The sequence below is a fragment of the Hylaeus volcanicus genome, chromosome 1, assembly GCF_026283585.1.
Source record: "Hylaeus volcanicus isolate JK05 chromosome 1, UHH_iyHylVolc1.0_haploid, whole genome shotgun sequence".
Classification (NCBI taxonomy): Eukaryota; Metazoa; Arthropoda; class Insecta; order Hymenoptera; family Colletidae; genus Hylaeus; species Hylaeus volcanicus.
The window spans coordinates 33,261,350-33,276,470 of record NC_071976.1 but is presented as its reverse complement, the minus strand read 5'-3'; the positions used below and the strand labels follow the sequence as shown (position 1 = coordinate 33,276,470).

At 34.8% G+C, this 15,121-nt stretch overlaps 1 protein-coding gene across 4 annotated transcripts in view; it reads right to left on the bottom strand.

The window, feature by feature from the left end:
- Window positions 1-15,121, bottom strand: part of LOC128881685 (beta-3 adrenergic receptor-like) — a 111,730-nt gene that overhangs the window by 51,533 nt on the left and 45,076 nt on the right. The window lies entirely within an intron of this gene.

The window sequence follows — 15,121 nt, the reverse complement described above, 5'->3', positions numbered from 1 at the left end:
CCAATGTCACGACTACCTACAGAAAAATGTAGCAAGTTCATTTCGGTTGAAGATTGGCTCAAAGTTCCTTAGAAAACTTTGGATAGCTTGAGGAACTCTCTGGCAAAAATGGCTTCTGAAATTAGTTTGCTTGCGGTGCCAAAAGGAAATGTGCCAGGAAACAAATAACAGGTGTTGCGCAATATACTAGGAAAATATGGAAGAAATGATTGCATATATTTCTTGTAAGTTCTGTCACGAAATAAAAGTTTTTTACTGCGATATGTGCATCGAGATATAAAATTAATATATTAGGTCAGCCGGAAAGTTCTGTCCGTTCCGGTTACAAGTTTCAACAAGTATGCGCATATTCAATAAAATGGCATATACAAATTGCAATCACGCTGGCAAGAAGTCATAAATAACGATAGAAATTATATCAAATTAATAAATTTGCTAAAGTTTATTCAAGGAATGAATTTATTATTTTGTGTTATTTTAAAAACGGACAGAAATTTCCGGTAGACCTAATATATTAATTTTGTTGGTTGAAGTTTGTTGTAAACTTCTGTTACGTTCCGACAATAAACAATTTCTTTCTATATTTATCTCGTAGGCAGGAATGTGTTCGAATGCAAATCCAGCCTTTGACTATTTCGTAATTACCTAATTCTTACTAAATGCTGATAAAGTAATACTTTCCTTCCTTGGAATCAATGTTCTCGCACCACCTTCGCTTCGCTGACACGTGGCAGGAAACACATCGTGAAAATTTGTAAAGTAGTGCGTACACGGTGCGATAGCGAATTCCAGTGTATCGAAACAAGGAAACTCTAAAAGAAACATGAACGTTCGACTAACGGGTGGAGAGATCGAGTAAAACACAAACACGAACACAACAAACTAGAAAGCATTGTTTGCGAGCGTTCCGTTATATCGAAAACGGGATCGTTAGGCGAAAGTTACGTTCAACTCCGTGCAGGAAGCAGGCACTGTTCTCTATCGACACTTCTATAAATAATATGAATACGTTATAGGGCCTGAATTATTGCATGTAATACTCAATGCCGTACGAGTTAACCGATAGGAAACACGTTGCTCTGTATTTTTAGATATACAGATCGGAGAAAGGATTCTCTACAAGAATCTTTTTAAAACTTAAACGATTCAATCGTAAACACGTAAAAAGGAACATAAAGTTGAATTCTATAATACTTTAAACACTTTATTTGTTACACTTAATTTCACGTAAATTTCACATAATATAGACTGTGTATTCATACGACATAACCGCAGAACATAACTGATAGGAGTGAATAAAAGACTTTTGCCAATATATTACCATTTGTCAAATAATTGAACAACGCATGCACGCTATATATCGTTCGCACATTATACATTTTCTTAAGCACTATACATTGTACACACATACCTTGCATGAAACATTTTATTTAGTAAATGTTTGTTATCAAGAATTGAATAATAATACATTTAAAAGTATTTAAAAATAGATAGATTTCTATATCGAACAAATTAATAGTATAAAATGTAGACTTTGCTTACGTGGAATTTTTATTCGATATATATCCTTCTTTAAAATTAATTCACTTTTTGTCGCATCTGCTTACAATTAGTTGATATCGTTAATGTGGATATTTAAATTAATATATTTTGTATACAATTGTAGCAAAATTATAGAAAACTATTAAAAACTTATACATTCTGAAAAATACATAAATAGACTAAGGGATTCTAAACTAATCACCACCTGTTACCTCTGCGTGTTACGCTAATCCGAGAAAAATTTCATCTGTGAAATTGGTTATAATGCGATTGTCGTAGAAATACGCATGGAAATGAAGTAAATATGGAAATCCCGATTGTAGTATTGCCGTTTGATGTTTTAACTACGCCGCGTATAACGTTTCACCGTTGAATTGAATTTAGAATTATATTGATTTCGTATTACCTTGTATGCTAATTTTACACGGCAACTGCGAGCTGGAATTGTAAATTTGAATTTCACACATCGCGCTGATGATTACAAAGAATTAAAGCGTTTCCATTGCACCCTCATCATGAGAGAGAAAAATGATTCTACATATTTCAACGTGTCAGTAAAATTAACTCTCTTCGCTGGTTTAATATTAACTTATATACCACTGAATTTACATTAACCAAGTAATGAGTAATTACAAGTAAAAACCATGGTTGAGAATATATTATTTGAATTTTCATTAATTTTAATAAATTAGAAAATTAATATGTTCAGAAGGAATTTTAATGTATTATAAATAAAAATGATGCTTTCTGCTAATAATAATGTGAATTAATCCAGACAAAGTTGAATATTCGTTAATCGCTTTTGAAATGTTCCCATAAATTCTTCAGGTATAATGTATTTTAATGATTATTATTACATTTAGACTGTTTATTTGTACGTAGCAATATTTGAAAAACGAGTTGGTGAGTATCTGATGTACAAGTAACATTTGGAAATGTTCAAACAAGTTTTCGATCTCATATTTGTAGTTTACACCGTGTTGGTAACTTTATATTATTTATTGGTTGCCCGTCCACTATCGATATTGGATATGGAAATTTCTACAGCTACCCCGAAGCTACTCATCGTTAGAACTTCGAGAAATTTATGTATCCAATAGGGTGTTCATATGTTGGTATTGAATACTTGAATTTCAACGAAAATATCATATAAATATGGGCAGGAACCTTTTTTTTTTGTACATTGTAAATACTGCCATCGACAGATAGCGCACGTATCACTGCGAATAAAATTTCAAATTTTAATAACATAATTTTAAATCAAGGTAAATATTTTGAATGTTAAATTAGTTCCTGATAGCCACCAAGCTTATAATATAACACTGTAGAAGTACACGCCCTTCGCAGTTAAAGGGTTAAATGATTGTTTTCTTCCCTATGACACTGAACGAGTTTATTGATACGATTAATAATCCTTCTGTTCACGAGCGTAGGTCTTTTGTATAATGTATTTATTTACTGATGGTTAATATTCTTCATGGAAGCTCTGACAGATTAAATTAATTGTAAGAACCTGACTAAACACTTTAATACCACCATCGAATTATGTACAAAGAGGTACAACCGATATTGTCGAACGAGAGTCCACGAGAACACTTTCCACAAATAAAAGGAAAATCGTTGCCTCGATCCGCGAAAATACTCCGGCAAGTTTCGAAGATCGATTCTTATTCATGAACGTGTAAACTAAGGACAGAATCGATCAGGAACGAAACGATATACGCTTGCCTCGCATCCACCTGTTTTCTGTTTCACGTCGCTGAAACGAGCAAATATCAGGTGTTGTTACGGATTCAACTATCGCGTCGATCATCGAAGAGTTCGCAATAAAATACTTCCGAGATCGAATTCTCAAAGAAGCACTACTCGAATCTCAGAACTGGTTTAAAAGTATGGAGAGATTCAAAACTATTCAAAAATAATATCTTCTTGTAGTATATTTTGCTTGAAATTAAGCATTTGAAAAAAGTTGTCTGTGAAGCACTGTAAGTACAAGACACAAATTGTACTATATATTTTTAAGAAAAGACTCATAATTTTAAACTTAAATATTAGTTCGAATACTACAGAGATACAGTGTGTCTATAAAAAAAGAAGTTAGTGAACGTATCATCGCACGAAAAGATCTTTTAGATAAGAATGTACGAAAGTCCAGAAAAGTCGGAGATATTTCGTCTCCAAATTTCGTCCGCCCCCAATTGACACTAATACTTTTCTACAGATGGATATTCGATATTCTTATCTGTATAACGTTTATCAGTTAGTCTCGACCAGCTCCTCGTAAAGAAAAAACCACAGCTTCCTCGTGACATTTAGAAATGAAATCGAAACTTTTGTTCGATAAAATTGGTATTTTAATCTTCCATTATACCCCCATTTCCAATAATATCTCTCTTAAAAGTGCCGTTACAGTGGCCGCTTAAACTATCGATAGCGCCACCGTGCAGGGGTTGAAGGCATAGTTATCGCCGACTTAATTGAACACGCTAACACGACATGCATTTACATGAAACGCCGATTAACACATGCAAGTAAAATCACGGGATTCCCCTTCGAATGCATACGAGATGCCAAGGAAATACCAGTGAAATACACTTCGTACTGTGGCCATACCTAACTGATAAATCGTCCGGTATTCCTGCATATCGGTGGGTCGTGTGCCCGCGATGTCGACACACAGATAGCTACGGATGCCCTACCTCCTATCTATCCGCTCGTGAATCCACGCGAGCGTCTATATGCGCGTCGCCGCGATATGTTATCTCCCTCTCCTAAAAAAAAAAAAAAAAAAAAAAACAACAACAACAACAACCAATGGATTTGCCAGGTTCTCCCACGCTCGCTCTCGTCGAAATCGCGGCGAAGGTGTCGCGCAAAATAGTCGATGATCGATCAGGATTTAATCGATCGATATTCTGTTTCGCAACAGTATTTCTTTTCGAGGCGTTTTATCCTCTCATATATCACTGCGTTCACCAGTGGTAACGAACGCTTTCTCTAATTGTCTGAGGCGCGGATGATGTATCTTCGTTGTCGATGTTGGACACGGCCTGTTGCGTAATTTATCAATCCAAAGAGGAAAATTTATGTGTAAAAACACGGGGAACTGAAGTGAATTTAACTTTGTTATCCTCAGATGCCGATGGAATTGCATCGAGTGTTTGAAACCGTTCAAAATTTGACAGTTGTTTTCTAATTGCGAGAAACGGTTGTTATATCTTCCGTTTTACACAGTCAGTTTATACTAAAAGAGGTATTTTCACAGGCAGGGTATCATCGATTTTAGAATAAAGAAGCTAATAGTTGATTCGACGTGTCTTTGTATGAAAATCGTTATTTTAATTTTGTACAAAGTACAATTTAAACCGTTCAAAATTTGACAGTTGTTTTCTAATAGCGAGAAACGGTTGTTATATCTTCCGTTTTATACAGTCAGTTCATACTAAAAGAGGTATCTTCATAGGCAGGGTATCATCGATTTTAGAATAAAGAAGCTAATAGTTGATTCGACGAGTCTTTGTATGAAAATCGTTATTTTAATTTTGTACAAAGTACAATTTAACACGTACTTATGAACGATAAATGTATTGATAATATAAACTCGTAAATGTATTTACGAAGGAGGCTATTCGACTATGTAGTGTGTATTGAAATGATACACTTTGGCAATAGAACATTGAGATTAAGATCATGGAAATATACACAATTGTAATATTGGCGATCAGAATGAACGTGAAAACCTCAGTTGTGTAAGTCAAATTTTTAAAAATATTGAGATGTATGCACAGAGCTACGAGATGTCTCGTAGTTCAAATTGATTACAATTGCGCAAGGGATAAATCTCTCGAGTCACGAATTATTGCAAAAGAAGATCGCAAATTTTCTTTTTAAAGCAACAAATTTAATATCACTTTTTATTGCCAAAATAATAGTCTAGATCACTCATCTGTATTAAATCTTGGCGCCGAAGGGAAAATGGTGTTGCCTGGCAGTGAATGGGTTAAAAGAAAAACGTCTTACCTTTAGGATCGTCACAAGTAAGATTACGTGTGATGTAAGGAAATTCATGTAGAAGCCTCACTAGATGAATGCAAACAAATTGAAAGTGTAAACACTGGTTTTCCATGGCATGAAGCAACTGATTATTGTGATTCGTGCATGTACCACCTACTGTCGACTCTATCGCTCAACGATTAATCTCGAATGCTATCAACTTCCGCCTCGATGGCACGATGAAACGAGGAACAGGAAGAAAGCTTTCCTTGAGGCTTGTGTTGATTTTAATTGCATTCAAGTTCATTACCATTTAACGTTCGTTTTTCATTACTCCCTCAGTGAGAAAGGAAATCGATGAGTTTCATTTACCACCTCTGTTCCAATAATACAACAAAGGAATATTATTTTCATTTTGTATTTCCCCTAATCCGTCGGAATGAATAAACGACTGCGGGAGAAGATCTCCAATTAGGTTTTATCTTATTGTCACTGTCTGGTCCTCTGATGCAACAAATGTTCCAACTATAATATGGTTTTCGAAAAGCATAACGATAATTGCACAGCACTATCGTTATAACTATCTAAAACTATCGTTATAATTTACGTATGTACTCGCATTTAAACGTTCGTTGAGCAAGGAGAACTGTTTTTTGCTTTCAACGCAGAAAAATTGTGAAACAAATTTAATTACACGAAAGTGCTGATAGTTGCCGTTGCCGCGCTTGTTGTTGTTCTCATTTCTAACGCGGGTGGCTGCGCGTTGTACGTGATCTAACCCAAATAATGCATTAACGGAAATTATGCCTCGGAGTAGCGAGCTGCGTTGTAATCAACACGAACGGGCCGTGTTTACTTTAACACCCACTGGTTGATAATGCAACGATTTAATCACCAACTATAGATTACCATAAAACTGCAACGGAAGCGATAGAGGACAATTAGCCTGAGTTCGTTACGGCGATTATCAGCAGCTGCAGCCAGAAAAATTGCACGGAGCTGTTGAAAGGGAGAAAATGTTTAAAATTCGCTTACATGGTTTAATTTTGAGATTGCATAAAGATTGCTTTAACTGGTTCATCGATCGGATGATTGAGGCTGATAGTACACACTCGGCTGGTTTCAAATGTTTAAGAAACCTAATGATAAATCATTTGTCAGTTGAAAATCTGTGTACGAGATCTAAATGGAAACAGAAGATTCATGACTGTAGCTATTATATTTCTAAATATTTTTTTTATCATTCTTTCGCTATTAATTTGTGTATGAATCGCGTATGAATTACTCTCACAAATGATTACTATTCTCACTGGACATTCAAATGTTCCCTTCGAACTTTCGAAAAAGTCATTTTTCAAATGGACTACCCAGTCATACGTGTAACGTGACTGTCGACGTGTCCAGCCAGTTATGACATTTAGAGATTCTTCGGAAAACTCCAACTTGAAACAGAATTTCATGCAGACACGTTGCTCTTCAAACTCCTTCATTTTTCATTTTGCATAAATTCGCCGAGAACACTAGACGTTCGCTCAAACGTGTGTATAGCTCGATGATTAATTGACGACACGTGATACAGCTATCGTCAGATTAAACGTAACCCCTCCAAAAATACTGACACGTACAATGATGGATGAAATTATTGGAGCAGTTTTTAGTTGAATGCTTATAACTAGGACTGAATACCTACTGATGCCCTAATTTATTACGGAATCAAAACTAATTATGATTGTAGAATGATACAAAAATAATAACAGAACTATTTTAAAATTTTAACAAATTTTCTAAGGTAAATTGATGAAAATTTTTGTAGCAGGGGTGTGAATCCCTTGCTGTACTTTGACGAGTCTGACTCGCGATGAAGATTTTGGCCCAAACTCAATGGAGTTATCTATGAAAGACTACAATTTGTAGTCGATATAGTCAATGTAGTCATGGTGGACACTTAAGTATGCATGAAAGGTACAGTGTGTGTGAAATTTGAATGAATCGAATATCTTTGTAGTTACAACATTTAAATGAACAAATTTATGCTTATAAGCTGGGTTTTAATGTCAAGTTTCTAATTTATCACGAATCTTTTTGTGTTTACTTAACTTTAGAATGAAATTTTTAATATTTTATCCTTGAACTGAACTTCAAATAATAAACGAATGATGGAAAACTGGGAATTACCTATTGTACCCCGTGTTTGGAATAAATCTTCGAAGAATGTTTAAAGCTTAAGTACAGTGAGAATAATTAAATAGCGAGTGGTGACTGAGACAACAGTGTTTCTCATATTTACTTATACTTTAATGTGGGACAGCTTGTAAAATTATAAGAAAGTTTCAAGTTTGTGGAAATGAATTGCGCTTCTATTCACGAGGCTTAAAATTTCTATGACTTCTTATCTCGATACTGTACAATACGGATATTTATGAGCAGAAAAGTTCCAATGTGTAAGTAAAGCCTGGTAGACTTGAAGTATCTTTCTGTTTGCCAATATCGATTGATATAAAACTGCGAGAACGTCATCCTCGAAGTATGAAAGTTCCGTGAGTGTCCCTAGCAGGTTTCTAAAATGAAACGTAAATACTTTTTCATCGATAAATATATCTTCGTCGACAACTGTATTTTATTACGAAGTTCATAACAAACTGTCACGAAGTACCTTTTGTTAAATTCGTGGTTTCATTTTTCAGAGTTGATCAAGAATTATAATCTTTATAAACAGAGAGTTAGGATGTACAGAAAATTGAAAGAATAGCATAATAGACAAATTATCCTTTTTAATTTTTACAAATACTGTTTAATGCTTTTAATATAATCGCGAGAACGTACAAGTTGTCGTAATAGTTTTATTCGAATTTATTATTATATCTTTTGGAAAGGCTGATACCACGGTTTTGGCAATATTCGAATTTCGGTTCTATTATCCCGAGGTCGTATAAATCGATACAAAATTGTCGAAAATCGGGTCATGGGTGTAACTATGCTATAGCGCTTCTGGATTTCGCATAGAAGAATCTATCGTTTCGGGAACATAGTTCTTCCAGTCGAGAGAAATGAAAATGAAAAAAAATTCTGGCATGATTAAAGTCGGACTACGAACAGTTCTTCATGCGAGGAAGCTTACTTGGGCTCCGTTTACAATCATTTGATGCACCGAGGTGCCTCGTCTACGGATTCTCAGGATGAGAATATAGTTCCATCCATCCTCATTTTGAAGGAACTTTCATAAAGATGGAGAGATTTAAATTGTCTGAATCAAAATTAATTTAACTGTATGATAATAGTACCAGGTGACCGAATTAGCGATTAGAGTTCATTTAAATTAATTTTCATACAACACGTTTCACAGAAAGTTTATCTATAAAGAGAATAAATGGGGCTATGTAATTTAAAAAAAAATATGATCGACAAAATTTTGGTTGAAATTAAAATCATTTTTATATCAGACTTTTAAGTTTCCACCGTAGTTATAACTTCGTGAAAAGAATAACGCAACATTTTAAACGATTACGAAACCCACAATATTGAACATTTAAAAAAATCCTTCAAGGTACATTGAAATATCAGTAAAGACTATAACATATTCAAATTTCGTAAAAATTCGATATGTTACTCCAAAATGTAACTAATTTCGCGTGGAATGACTCCATACTACCAATATTTCGCGCCAGTAAAAATCTCCATCTTGATTATTGCGAACGACGCCTATAACTCCTTTTCAGAAGTGCATTGTCAATAAACAATTTACAAAGCTTCCAAAATTAAACATGAAAAAGTGTTCGGTGTGCTGATTTGCTACCTAAAGTTTCTCAAGCTTTGGTCACTTCTAAGGGGAGCAGAAAACGTATTCAGCGTTCTGGTTTGTAGCCTGAAGTGTCCCTAGCTTCGGTTGTTTCAAAGAGAATTTCTTTAGATAGGAACGTAGGAACGCTCGTAGGAACGTAGATGGTATTCGCTTGAGAAAATCTTCAGTTCAGAATAAGACACAGTAAAGTTGAGTTAGTTTATTATTAATACTACCCTTCCATCCTGGGGCTGCATAGACCTTTTGGAGTGTAATCAGTATGAATATGGAAAAATCACCGATATGATTTAGAAAACGAAAGAAAATCGAAGGAGAGTCAAGTACAAACTACAGAAGTAGTCGGAACTAAAGCATTCCAGATTATGAAATTTTTGTCTAAATTATAATATGAGTTAAGGCAGGATAGGATTTCTTATAAGTCACGAGATAAGACGGGATATTTCCTAAATTACGAAATGAAGAAATAATCACGTTATGATCGCGGTATAATGTTAAATAATAACTAAACGATATTTTTCTAGCCGTTAAAATACATATGAATATCGTGTAAAAGGAAAAGTTAGGATCTAAAGCTATTCTTGAGCAATTTAACACCGTAATCCCCTTATCTAAAACTGAAGCAATACAAAGTCCCACACAAATCGATCAGGAGCTATCTATTGTATAATCACTTTCCCATAACTGCAGTCTATAATTGTATATTTACCGCTACAATACTAAACTCATGGAACATAATTGTATAACAAACAGCTTATTTTATGAATCCTCGTAACTCTTTATCTGTCACGTACACGTAATATTCGTCCATCCCTAAATCGCATTCAGCTCGATTGCATTGTGAGCTGACATCGCGGTGCTTGTACGCTGATGGCTGCATTCAAAGCAGTTATAGAGATAACCCAATCATGATTTGGAGATGCACATACATACGTTTACGGGTATTGCGCTAAAGTAATTGTCCTCTAAAGTATGATCGATACAGATCCATCATCCATGCTTGTTTTTATTTTAAACGCGTTTTATTGTGTGGTATGTCAACGGAAAATGGGTGGATCTCCTACCTAAACAATGAAAACCAAGTGGAAAATTCTGAATGAAATAGGTAAGGTCTTCTATCGAGAGGTTTCATTTTAAATTATTAAAAAAGTATCTGTTCCAGAGCGTTAGCTTGTAATTTAGGTTATTATATAATGAAAAGTGATATTGTTTTAAAAAGAAAACTTACGATCTTCTTTTGCAATAATTCGTGACTCAAAAGGCTATAAACTTATACCTTGAGAACAATGAGACATCTCGTAGTTGGCAGCGAATGGATTAACTGCGTTACATAATCCTGTTCCGTATAAGTTTAAGTAAATTAATAAATACGGTTTATCTAGAACGAAATTTCTATTTATTTACACAAAGTTTAATCGACGTGTGAAGTGTACATGACGCGAATTAAGAAGTATACGTGTACGTACAATTAGTATAATACAATATTTTCGTTGAAATGAATCGGATGGTGCCACTTCCAGACAGATAACTGGCCGGGAACATGTGATAATGGAATCAGGATTTGTAATTTCGATATCTACCAACACAGAACCGTAAGTGTTACAGAAAATTTTAGTGTTGCAAGATTGGTGGCTGAGATTCCATTAATTAAGGGCTCTGGTACACCACGGGAGAAGCAACAAGTGACGAACACAGGAGGTAAGTTATGCCTTGCAATCTACCGTTTATTCGGTTAAACGAGTGACGTAATCTTAGAGTCTATTAAATATAAAGAAATTTATTAAAAACTTTATTCACTTTGGAAAGAAATGGTTGCTGGGCCAATGTTACTACATAACAGAAGAGCTGGTTAATTAATGTTAATTGAACTAAGAGCTACAAGAAAATTTAACCGGGAGTGATGCTTCCCAATGATAATCTCTTATAACGATATGCTTTTTCAGATCTGAATAATCAAGTATTAGTCAATTCCCTACTTCAACTAGCTGACGAATTCATATAGAAGGTTTTTCCCAAGGAAAATTATTTATATAAGCGCAGTAGGAAATGCACGCATTATATATATACAGGGTGAGGCATTTTAAACAGGTCACCTAAATAACTCGCTTGTTTTTGAAGATAGAAGAAAATGCATCAGACCAAACTTACTTGGCATTGGGGGGCTCATAATCTGGTATTACCAATTTTTCTGTAGGTGGAGACGTTAAGGAAATATGAAGATCGATTCTGTTTTTTTTTTAAATGGAATGGTATGGTTTCTTACTTACAGTCTGGTAGAGTGTTTCAAGACAAGTATAACGATCAATTATAAAGATCATTCGAGGTCACTCAAAGTCAACTGCAATAAAAAATAAATTGTCTGTACTTGTTTAACTGTACGTGTGCAATTGACAACTGGGCTCAGCTAAATTCTATTTTCTATGATGGAATCAGAAAGTTTCCTATCCGATGGAGAAAATGTATTTCCGTTGAAGGAAGCTACGTAGAAAAATAAGACAATCCATTTGTATTTGTATCTATCCTCGATAAAGCCGTGTATAAAAATTCCAGTTTATATTTGAACGATCCTCTTGATTTATCGAACGACTGTTTGGAATGCAAGATTTCACATTCGAGCAATGCGCATGTCTTGAGAGCAAGATGCATAGTTTGAATATGTAATATCACGTCCTAATCTATGTGTAACTTCTCCCGTGGAAACACCGCGTCACCCGTTCCCATAAATACGATGTCATCCGTGCCCTACGAACTCTACCTCGTCCTAACTCTCGTATCCTTCTTAAAACTTCTACAACGTTGCTTTATCTTGTCGCACTTTACTTCCAAATTCCTTGAAATGCACTAATTTTCATTTCCTCGGACCAGCAACTTCATTTACTTCCATTTACTTCCATTACTTCATTTCTTAGTCGACGTTCAGCGACTACGCATTTGTTGATTACTGCGCCACCAGTAACTTTAATTCCAAATTCTCTTTGATTGATCATTGTCTTTACGCTACGTTATAAGATTCTTGACGATACAAGTTTTAATGCAAGCCTTTTTCTCAAGAAATTTCAAGTATCGAACTAGCCAACGGATGAAAATCAATTTTCACGGTCTTATAGCAAAGAGATAAAAATAGCAAAGAGAATATTTTCAGTTTAAACAAAAACTTTTATAATCGTATTTCGTTAAATTATTTTAAGCAAATGCCTTGCTTCTGCGCGTACTTTTAAAAATTTGAAAAAAAAATCAGAATATAGCCCCATTTATCTTTTTTATAGAGAGACTTTCAAAAAGATGGGCATTTTGAAATTAGTACTACGAACATTAACTTAAATTTCTCCATCTTTGTCAATTTTTTAGATAGCCGACAACCATTAAAAAGATCACAATTGTTTCGAAACATCGCAAAAAAGATAGTAAAGTATATTTTTTCTGGGAGATATTCCAGAGCGACTTGTCGTCAGCCATACAGTACCCTACTGTCATGCAATATCACGAAACCATCAGCTCGCGGCTGTCGCTCGCAGTGTTTTGTTTTAACAAAACACATGTTCGTGTCCGTCTGTCTAGATATCACGCGTGCATTGCCGTTTGTATATCGCCCTTTATGTTACAATAAAAATGTTATTCAGCGAAACTTGTTACCTTTGTCTTCCTAGTTGGTCTGACCATACATTTTCGTTTAACTGAAATAATGTTCATTTGCTACTCCTATGCCTTCACTGTAACCTCATAAAATCTCATTCTTATCCGTTAACTATGTAGTCAATTTCCAATAGTTATAATTTTCTGAAAAACTAGTATACACCTGAATTTTTCAAACTGTTAACAATCATTAATTTCCGACACATTTGCAAGATTCCAACATTTAATTTTGGTCAAAATAGAATAATCTTAGCTCTTAAAAATCTCAGTTGATATTACAGATTGGATTGTGACGTATTATTATTTGTATTAGTTTGTAATACATTCGTTGTTTGATTCAAAATTTTCATAGAATTTCAAGATCTCTCTGTGTTTCTATAAAATTGACAGCGAAGTAAAGATGTTCACGGATATTTAAAATTTAGAAAATGTAAAATTCGAACATTAACGAAACGAACATAATCGTTGCAGAAATTTAATTATTTTTCTAAAACAAAGGGCACGAGCTTTTTCAAGCATGTTACGACCTTCGTGTATTGAAAGTTTTGGATAGTTTCCAACTCGGTCGTTTTCATTGTGATGTAAATTAATTACGTCCGAGGTCAGCTTACGCAAAAATTAACTCGGTGGATCTAAGTGGTTTCGTTCTGCTTTTTTTTCTTCTGAATATTAAATTCTATCTTATACGTATTTGTTTTAATACATACTAATGTCAGCTTCAGAAATATTGAAACGATACAAATATAAATAGCATTGCATACATTATTTTTTCACATTTCCTTCAAATTCAACGTGTGTGCCTTCCGAGCAATAAACTTCCTGTACATTGACGTAAAGCGAGTGTATCGAACTTCCTTGGTCATCCACTTTATCCTGAACGACTATAGAATTCGAACATGTTCAAATTGATGGCCGTTGCTTGCTCGTACATCATTGTAATGTATTTCTTAAAGAATGATACACGTTATTTAGAATGATGAACTTAATATTACCACATTCTGTGATAATTCTTTGACGCGTATGTTCGGAAGCGGTTGGTTGTGGTTGGTTCGTAAGAGCTAAATTTTCCGAGGTTTTATAGTCATTTAAATCAGGAAGTTCATCAGTTGTTAGTATCTTATACGTAGCACGATAAGAAATTTCTCTGTAAGAAATTTGACAAAAGTTTGTTTCCTACCACTATGCCTCATATCTCCTATTTTTTGTATAAAATGAATTCTGCCCTACATTCGAAGATTTGCTATTCTCGCATCGCATTGATCGTGCAACTACATATATACTCTTTACTGTACTTTTCATTATTTCGGTATAAACGCGAACAAGTCTTCGATTTATGACTGCGCATTCGCTATTTACTCGCAAAAGAGAAACATGTAGCCAGGGGGTAGTCTAACTAGTAACGAGTTCGTTACACGTGTTTCCGGCACATGAAATTGTAACCACCGCGGATTAATTAAAACATGCGAAACACGCTATGTGTCTAACAAGAAATAGGATATACCTGCATCAACATTCTCAGGGTTCTAACGGTTGATGCGCAATACATTATGCGATATTATTATACATACTTCGTTAGACAATGCAACGATTAGAAAAACGTTTAGGTTTAGAAATGTAGATAGTTATTGTCTTGTTGTAGCTATATTTTTAATTATGAAAATACAGAATGTTCACCATAACAGTATGATTTTTCAGGTGTGTCATATAATTTGACAAAAAAATATTTAGAACAAAAGAAGGTTGGTACTAAGTCGACTAAAAATCCCAATGTGAACATTTTCCAAATCTTTTCATTTATAAAAAATAAAGGTCACCTTGACTTTCTTAAATGGCACATTTAATGTTCGACGTGTAACTTGTATATATACTATGTGTAACTTAAGTATACAGGGTGTCCCAAAAGTCGGGGAGGAGCCGGAAATGGGGGGTAGCTGAGACGATTCTGAACAACAATTTCCTTTGCAAAAATGTCGGATGGGGCTTCGTTAAGGAGATATTAACCGAAAACCCCGACCAATCAGAGCGCGCGTAGACCGTTGGAGCGGCCGCGGTAGCGTAGGCTACGCGCTGGCGGCCGCGCTTGCACACGAACAAGTGACCTCGACGTGCATCGAAGGACATTGACGCTGCCGCCTAGCGCGTAGCCTTCGCTACCGC